Source organism: Stegodyphus dumicola, chromosome 5, assembly GCF_044657685.1.
Source record: "Stegodyphus dumicola isolate Sdum_Otavi_A_Nest chromosome 5, ASM4465768v1".
Classification (NCBI taxonomy): Eukaryota; Metazoa; Arthropoda; class Arachnida; order Araneae; family Eresidae; genus Stegodyphus; species Stegodyphus dumicola.
In genome coordinates, this window is record NC_140772.1 from 79,963,571 (window position 1) to 79,973,707 (window position 10,137).

Sequence of the window (10,137 nt, forward strand, 5' to 3'; positions counted from 1 at the left end):
ATAAAGAAAAAATGGCGATAAGGAAATGAATGGCGAGAGAGAAAGATATCGTTAAATGCGAAATGGAATTTCTTCTGTAAATATCGGGAAAAAATTTCGCTTGTTGTCTGCTTGCTAAAATCAGTTCAACAAAAAGTTGAGCAGATTTTATTATCATTTTCCAGTGTTCTTCCGATGTAAGAGAATCCTAGGAGAATCATATTTCCGTTACCAAAACTTTCTTTGAATTGATGGAAACAGATTTGTACGTATGATTTCTCTTCTTTTTTGATTAAAAAAGTAGACCTCTTTTTATTGCTATGCTAAAGAAAATATTACCAGGTCCCTAAAATTAAGGCGACATCTTTTAAGAAACCAACATTTTTTTAACACCATTTCTTGTTTTAGAAATTTTTAAAAGCAAATATTTTTAAAACAGAAAAGAATGCATAGCTGTTATGCATCTGCGCACGCGATCTTCGTAAATCGTGAATTCACTCTGGTTATCATATTTCTTTCATCGTGTGAATGAGTGAGTACACATTCAAAACATAAAACTTATATCGTTACAAATCAGAATTACAGAAGAAAGATGAATATTTAATATTTCAATTTCATTGCTTAAAAACAGAAGTAATGTTGAGGAAAAATAATGCAAATAATAATGTACAAGAAATTAAATCGGGATAACTCAAAGACATTAATTACATAATTTGTTGTTTCACAACTCTGCCACTCCTGGTGGTGAAAGAAATTTGATCATCTTGAGTATTATATATTACATTATTCAGTTCCAGTCTCTTTCTCATAAACAATCTCTGTAGTGGTCTCAAGAACTCAGAATTATTGGTTTTTGTAAGAGTAACTTTTACGTTGGCATTTTGACGAGGGATCACCTGAATTACGCGTGCTAACGTCCAGTACGAACTGTTCTTATTATGATACTCCAGGAAAACAATTTTTCTTACGGAGAGAGGTTTGTTTTCTAATTTTCGATTGCTGTCTTAATTGCCCTAGATGCTCAGAGCGAAATCTCAATATTAACAATTCTCTCATTCTCTGGAGATACTTCGCTCTTTTACCTAGTTTTCCCTTATCCATATTGTCAATGTCAGGCACACCTGGCAGTGGAGTTTCGTGCAAAATTTTTCAGGAGTCAAAAGCAAGAGATATTCAATACTCTCAGACACGTGAATATGTGGTCTTGAATTGACAACTCTTTCATAATCGCACAAAACTGTGAGTCATTCCTCATAATCAAGGAACGCACGACCTATACTTTTTCTTAATATATGTTTTATAATTTAAATTTAAACGCACCCACCATCCGTCCCACCAAGGTGCGGACGGAGAATTAAACTTTCATTGTATTTTCTTAGCAACTTTAGAGCTCCACTTAAGCCTTAAATTCCAAGTTTCCTGTAAAATAAGTTTTGAAATCAACATTACAGGATCCGCATGTCCTATAAAGTCAAACACCTGGTGAGCGGTAGCTAAAACTAGTCTTTTAGTAACTGTGTCATCCAATTTTATATCTTGATGTATTTTTCAAGATAAAGTGTTTGTATCTGTATGCCATACAAGACTCAAAACAGGCACATCTTCTTCTGGGGAGGATTCTTCCTCAGGTACAACATTTCTTATATTGTCGTTCTAGAACCTTAAATTAAAATGGCCCAAAGCCATAATCATTTATGATTCATTTACAAACTTCCTCATCTATATTTTCGATTCCATACTAGCCATACAGTTATCTACGTAAACGGATGGTTTTTAAATATTTTCCTCTTTCCGCCAACTTAATGGCACTAAGAGTCCGCTCATCTCTCAGATCCATGCACAGGGATTCAACCCCTGTCCTCGCACCTTGGTGAGAAGAGCGCATCGCTTTGGCGACTCCGGTCGTTGACTATGATTTGCTACCTGCCAGTCGCTCGGCCTGCCCGTTGCAGAGGGACATTACCCAGCGTCCGCGCGACGCCACCCTCGGTTACAGAGCCATATGCTCCAGGACGTGCCAGAGCCCTAGCGAGCCAATAAGTGATTTTTCCGGAGCCTCCAGAATCACTAGGTTCATGATTTGTATATCCCAAGTGGTCGATACTGCCTAGGTACACATCCTGGCCAATAACTTCGCAAAGGTCTCTACGTCGACCCGCGGGGGGAGACTCATTTAGGTAAAGCCAAGTTTTATTAAGATCACAATGTATTTACATTTCTTCCCTGGTGGACAGTTTTCATACAGGGCTGTACATGTTTTGCCGAGCATCACCAGCTTTTGCCGAGGCAATGAGCCACATGCCTTAGCAAAAGCTGGTGAATGTCATGTTGTATAGTTTGTTTAAATTGTAAACTTTGTTTATTATTTTGTTTAGTTTTGCTACAGATTTATTTAAAGATTCTGTAATTGGTTTCTGCGTCGATGGATTTTCTTGTGTTACCAATGATTTAACTTTCGAAACATTTGGATTTGTACGTTCTTTTTTCTGGTATTCATTTGTAGTCTTATTTCCATGTAGAAGTAATATCTGACGGTTTCCCCATTTAGGATTATAAAGCTACGTATTTTGCACATAGAAATTTTAATACTATGCATTTCACTAAGTTTTGAATTTGAACACTGGAGTATTTCCCTTCGGAAACCACAAAAAAGTATTCATCAATCTGCAGCATGTTTACACGAAAGAAGAATAAATTTAAAAGTTTCAGACGATATTTCTAATTTAAAAATATAAGCTGTTGCCCAAAAGTTTACAATAAGCTATTACCTGCAATTTATTTCAAATAATTTGTTTTTCATTCAAATTCTTTATCGAAATCGCTCTAAAAATATGTAGACACACTCTGTATTTGTTGCGAATGAATAACATTAAGTATAACTGTTCATACTTTGAATTTCAGATTCAGTGTAATTATGCAAGTGGTTTAAAAAAATGTCAGAAATCCATTTGCAGAGATTACCAAATTATAGCTTTTACAAATTTTTGGAAATTAAGAAAATATTATACGAATGATAAAAAATATCACTGAAAACTGAAACCAATCAAACGCTGAAAAATATTATATGAATTTAAGGAACGAAAATTAAATATTGAATTTGGTAGAAATTGCTTTTCATAACAAATTCCATTCTAAGACATTGTGTTCCTTATTTATACGTTTGGAATATCGAAGTAATCAGAGTTAATTTGCAATTGCAAATGCGCTTCTTAATTAATTTGCAACTGTCGCTGTCTTAAGTTACATTATAAAGCGTATTCTGCAATTCTTTTTTTTCTGTCATCGTGTAAATTATTATATTATCTAATCAAACCTTTGAAAACAGTTGACATGAAAAGTATATACTTACTGGATTCCTACAGCGATCAATCATGCATGAGGCTTTGATTGAAATATGGTCAGCATACTATATAATGAGAAGCGATTAAGCCTTCAGAGACCCTTTTTTCTGTTATAATGTCCTATATTTTCGTGTGTAATTTAAGCGAAATTCCGATTCTTACCAAGAAAGTGTTAACTCTACCACTGAAAAAATCCATTTCCTTATTTTTTCTAAAGAAAGCTTCTGTAATACTATGAGACTTTCAGTAGGAAAAATGATTTATTTAGGTTTGACAAATTCTTCAGGTAAAGAACACATTCTTCTGATGTTTTCTTTTTTATTTAATATAGAAAAGGAAAAAAAGATAGAAAATTTAAATGCATATTACGAAGAAAAGTTTCTTAAATAATCTCTTTTCAGATATCTTAAATGGACTAAAGAGTTTAACAATATCCTTTTATCGTATCTAAAGAAGGTAATTAATTTAATTATATTGTGCTGCTACCGCTACTTAACATAATGTAAAATCTTCTCTTTGATATGTCACGATAATTATTTGCATCCCTAGGAAGTGTAATTAGTGGCAAAAGGATAACGTGTTCTTCGAACTCCATTATAATTTAAATTTGGTAATTTAAACATTGCTAAATTATTGAGCATAGCTGCTGTATTAATAAAAATTTCAAATGTAACATGATTAAATTTATTCAAATGTAATTGCGATAGATAAAACAAAAGTATACTTTGAACGCGATGAAGGAGTTTAAACATAACAATCATATTTCTTATATTGAAATGTAAGTTTTATATCTTCATAATAACTACGAAATTTATAAGTTAAGCTGAAGATCAGCTGGCACAAATTAGAAACAAAACTATTGCTTAAATTCCATACTTTCACTTTTGGTTAATATAGTAACATTGGAAGTAAATACTTTAAGCATACGTAACACTTATCACTTTTACACTGGCTTACGTTATGTTGTAAAGGCTTAGTAAAGGTTGATTTATGAAACGAACGTTAATGAAATAAAGAGGTGAGGATGCACCCGTTAGAATAACAAAACCATGAAATGGGAGGAGGAACAGCTGTGTTTGGCGGGGGGGAGTTAAATTATTGTTGCAGCCTCTGAAATCGTGTGCTCTGGTGGCAGTCGATATCTATATTATTGTATCGACCTGCACTTAAAGGGGATAAATGAATTATTCTTAGTTGCATACCTCATTAGTAAAAGGCTCTTAAGAAAAATGCAGCTAAAGCATCTATTTCCTTAAATACCTTTCCTAACTACGTGTAGTTAAAATTATGAATTTTCTTTAAATTAAATAGAAAATTTGACGCAAACATTCCCAGATCTGATGCGAGGTGTGCTGAAGGGCTAAAGTATAATCTTTACGTGATCTTATAGAGCAAAAATTCCAGTGAAGTGTTCGTTCATTTAAGGAATTAAAAGTAAGATGATCGGTACATTAGTCTATTCTGTATTCGCTTCAAATTTAATCAGAAAATTATACATTTTATTCCGTTGCGTGTATTATGAAATGACTCATATCAGGTAATTTATTTTCAAGTATACCTAAGATTTTTCGTACAATGTTTTGTACGTAACATCTCAGGACACGAGGAATATTTTACTCCTCTGATTGGTAGATTTTATTTCTTCGATATTCACTGCTGAAATTTTTATCACAAACATTTTAAATTCATTTTGATAAATTCTATTACAAATTTAGATAAATACAATTTTATAAGCATTTAAGGATAGAGGTTATAGCAGTCTTCCTCGAATGATTGGTATAATGATGATTCTGTACCCTATTTTCAATGCATGCAACAATTTCCTTTACATATGTGTAACATGTGTTAATTTCTGTAACATGTTATTTATAATATATTCTGAAAGTTCCTGTATTATTGTTATACATGTAATATTGTTTGCCGTTTTGGCTCAGTGTATCATCTTCATCTTCTCAGTCAATATCAATCCTTCTTCTAGAGAGTAGGTGATCTTCCTCTAAAAGTTCCTTTACGGGTATAATTCAGAGTGAGAAGGGATATTAGGTTGCCATCCGAGGAGCAGGTCACAAAAAATGAAGATTAGTGACGAAATTCCTTTGTGGAAATAAAACTCATATGCTTGTCTCATACACACTAGATGGAATAAAGATTGTTCCAGTCTTATTGATTATGGGATATGAATATTGGCAAAAGGTCCAAGGTCCGGATTGCTCAGATAAAATTTTCCATTATGTTTCAGACTGAATCTGTACATTGAATGTGTGGAATACTTTTCGGCATACAAATGGAATGTACCCTTCCCCGCAAAAGGCCATTTTGAAAAAGCACAGCAATTTCCGTGAGAAGAGCGTTGGCGATATTTAACCTCGAAGCTTAATAATGATAAAGGCTATACCAATTTATCTTCTTGATGCTTTAAAAATTTCAAATTAAGTAACTGATATTAATATCCAAATTAAGGCATTTCCGATGTGCAGCAGTAAATTGTGGTCATAGATATAAAATGGGAATGTTATGCTGCCATTATGATAGCAAATATATTTTATGATGATACAACAATTCCTTTCTAGTTCTAAGAGACTTTCAATAATATAAGAAAAACACCTTCTAGATTATCCATTCCTTGCGAAAGAAATGCTGGCTTTCATTGCTAGCATCTTCTGCTTCTTCGTTTAGCAGTGGGATTAGGTGTAAAAGTTTTTAGATTGAGTATCATTAGTTCATTAGTTCTCGAACTAAACGAATTGACAATAGTATTACTCATATAAGGCTAAGGAAAAATGTAACACTAAAACACACTAAATCAATTTGAAAAATATCTTTTTAATTTATATTTCCATTTTCCTTGGAGCTTTCAGAAAAATAAACCTCACCTTCGAATTTCATTATTATGGATGTCGAACTTTGCTGAGTCTCACTGAGCATGATCCACATTCCAGGGATTCTGGGAAAAAACACGTGTACTGATTTCTACAAATCAGGTGTTCATGTTTGAAGAACCTCGGAAAGAGAGACAAGTATGTGCAATGACTCTTCACGACCTGATTTTGACAGTAGGACAAGCAGAGTGGTGGACTATAAATGGCTTCTGACTATGAATCAAGTGCATTCATAGTATGCCTTCACATGAAAACTTGCCTAAATTTCATTGAAGATTTATATTGATATTATCACTTATTATAAGTTAATTATAAATAAAAATGAAATGGTTAAGCTTTGGAAGTGTCTGATCAGTCTTTCAACTAAGTATTTATCTAATCTGCTGTAACATTTCAGAGAAAGACCAAGTGCACTTATTTCAGTACAAAATTTGTATACTCATTAACGTATTAATTTGAGAAAAAAATCTTGGAGCACTGCTCGAAAATACTCAGTTGTCCACTTTATTACCTAAATTTCACGTCATCAGATTGCCACTTATTTCGATTAGTTGTAATGATTAGTTGTTCGATTAGTCGAGATGGTGAACATCTAAAGACTTAATTAACCAATTTCATTAAATCACTTTTCCCGAAGATTTATGAAGTAGAATGGTTTATCTGTTTGTCAGGTAGCAAGAGGTGGTAAATATTAAGAGTATATATAAATAGATTTATATATATGAACTTAAAATATAATTATGAGTTCCATTAATTCTCTTGCTCATTATACAATGATATTTCATATACATTCCATGACGATTTCCCGTCATGTGACAGTGGGGTGGTTTGATGAGTCATGCGGTGGGACACGTAAACGAAATCATTGAACAGTAATGATACTCACAGAAGGCTGAGAGAATATTTACGCAGACGTGATGATTTATCTGTTCAGTAAATAGCAAGAGGTTGTAAATAATAAGAGTATACATGGGTAGCATCATATACTTATATATATGAACAGTAAATGTGATTATGAGTTTTCGACTGACTGAATGTTATTTTTATTAGCTCTAAATCTAACTGCTTCTGATCTATTTAACGTTTATTTAAGTTATATTATTGAGGAGCTATAACACAGTTTTAACTTAACTCCTATACGGCAAAGCAAAGTGGTAAATTTCCATGTTTTAGTTTATAAGTTTCCTTTATTGTCTAGAAAAGTAGAAATGTTTCTACAGTTTAAAGTTTGCAAAATCAAGCATTAATTACCGTTATTTTGGAAGTTTTTCTTAGCATATTGGCTACTACAATCGTACAGATATTGTCAAATAAAAGGCATTTAATACTTCAGATAATTCAGTTAATGCCTTACGTCCGCGCAAAATAAAAAGTAAGCGATAATAACAATAAAAGCGAACATTTAGTATTAATGACCAGAATCAAGGATAAATGGCAGCGTTATCAGACTCTGTGTAAATGATGAGTCGGGATGACCAAATTATAAATCCGGATTCTTTGAAATAAGGCACTCTGGTGGGAGTTACACGTAGTTATGAGGTAAACTTTTTTTTTTTTTTTTTCAATTGAACGTTTTTGAATCGAGTTCAAGACAAATCTAGAGAATTTAATAAAAAGATAATTTTGTTTTAAAATTTAATATCTTTAAAAGTATGAAGTCACAGATATTTAGACTTTGAGGAACAAATTTAGGTATATGTTATATTTGCGGCTGCTTTATGCTTGATACTCTTGTACGTAAATTGTTAACTGTAAACATATTGCATAGACGTTTCTTCGTTCATTCCATGTGAAAGATTGCATTTTCTGTTGTCTTTATCGTGACTAAGGCTTTGACTACAGATGCTGTCAGAACTGCTGTCGGACGTATTTTCCTCTTTATTGGTCATTTTTATCCTCAAGTCATAGATTGTTATGCTATAATGGCTACAATAAATGAATATTTAGTCTCTCGTACGTTTTTCGGAAGCGCAAGGTGAATGGTTGATTTTTTTTCCCTTGTATCGCCAAATCAAGGATAACAAATCCAAGTATAAATTCAGTAGAAATCAATTTTGCCATCTTATCAGAATCTCTAATTTCATGTTCCATAACAGTTTCATATAACAAAATTGTCTCTTAGATTCTTGCATACTTGATAACCTGTCAAATTAATTTATAGATACGTTTAAGGGTTTCTTAATAGATGTTTAACAGCACATTTGCTACAAAACATCTACGAATATCTGATGCTCTAATATTATGAGCGCGTTTTACCGTGGTTACACAGTCAAAAGGTAAATTAATATCACTCCATACATACTCTTAACATATGGATAACAAAATAGAATTGCACAGCATTGTGACCATGGAAATGAAATAGTAAAGAAAGGAAAACCTCTTCAATCAAGAACAAAGAATACGTTTACTGAACAAATGTTCATTCAAATTAACATAAAACTCAAAAAATAGTAGTAATGAAGAGGAATAATTCTAGGAGAAATCCCATTTTGTCTGAATAAAACAAGCATTCACGTTTCTTGCAGGGAGTTAATCGAAATGAAGAAGAAAAAGTGCTGGCGATCTGGAACGTAAGCTGTTGGATTCTAAATGTGGGAAGAGAGCGAAAAAAGGAAAATATAAAGAGAAAAAATAGAGTACCGAAAAGACATTTGAGGAGTTAACTAAATTTAATTTAAGGGTGCAAATGACGGGATGAATTGTGGTATTCTGTGTTGGTATTGTCGTTTATGAAAAGAGTGATATGTAACGGTTTCTGTCCGAATATGATGAAGGGCAAGAGAAGACTGATATATTAAGGTTCCTTTCCGACGGATAAAAAGTGTTGTAGTCTATTTATATTTAAAGGGGACTGTATTCAGAAGGTCTTCGTGATTTTTAGCTTGAAAGGATCTAGTGTTCCTGTTACCAGCTCTGTCGAGATGAGCAACGAGTGGGTAATGTTCCAAGCTACTCTGTCTAATCAGGGATTATTTCCTAACAGACTGCATTACTTTTGGATGGTGCTGTTTCGGGCGAAGACTTTTCCGACTGCTGTCGGAACTGATGCGACTTGAGTTAGTGAATACGTCAGTTAGAATGAGAAATTTACGTTCTATAGTCAGAACTATTTCTCGGTAGAGACTAAGAGCTTAAAACAAGAATTTTCCGCCTATCTCTATCGCACCGGTTGATTGTCTGCTCATGTAAGCAGTCATTATCTCCTCTTAGCGTATAGCAATTAACGTGAAATCTGTCAAAAAGACCTTTTATTTAATCCTAATAAAGTTAAATTCATTCTTATATGACTGTTACGGACTTTAGTATATTGAGGAATTTGTAAATCTAACTATTAAAATGTCAGTATTTATAAAGTGTTAGAGTAAAGTAATTAGTTTTATGTTTATTGTAAAATTAAGGAGATATTAAAAACTAATATCTACGTAGATATGCATATCTCAGTACAGCTTATAGAATCCTTATCGTTTTAGTTCTTTAATCTTGGATTAAGTGCTTGCAGCTTTACTTGATTTTTAAAAGGATTTGGTTTAAATATAAGATTCAAAATTGTAATTTATCTTTTTACAATTATTATATATCGATATACTCTCCTCGCGAACTTTGCAATATACAACACTAAAGTTGATAAAACTAAAGTTGATAAACACTTAAGTTGATAAACACTTAAGTTGATAAAAAATACACTAAAGTTATACAACACTAAAGTCAGATTCAGTGTATACTACAGGCAGACAGAAGAATGTATCACATAGACTAAACATCTTATTATAAACTGAATTTCAAATGTAATAGTTGTTTCGTCTTTTGTTAGATGGTATTTTAAAAGTGCAACTGCGACAACAGACGCAGTGTGTAGTTTAATTGTCACTGAACACTCAAAGCTCTTTTGTTGCTGCTAGGCAAGTATGTGGGTTTCTAGAAAGTAGCGAATTTGCACA

General features: G+C 32.7%; 1 long non-coding RNA gene across 1 annotated transcript in view; it reads left to right on the plus strand.

Annotated features, from left to right (window-relative positions):
• The window catches only part of LOC118183699 (uncharacterized), a 342,152-nt gene that overhangs the window by 23,938 nt on the left and 308,077 nt on the right, over positions 1-10,137 (plus strand). The window lies entirely within an intron of this gene.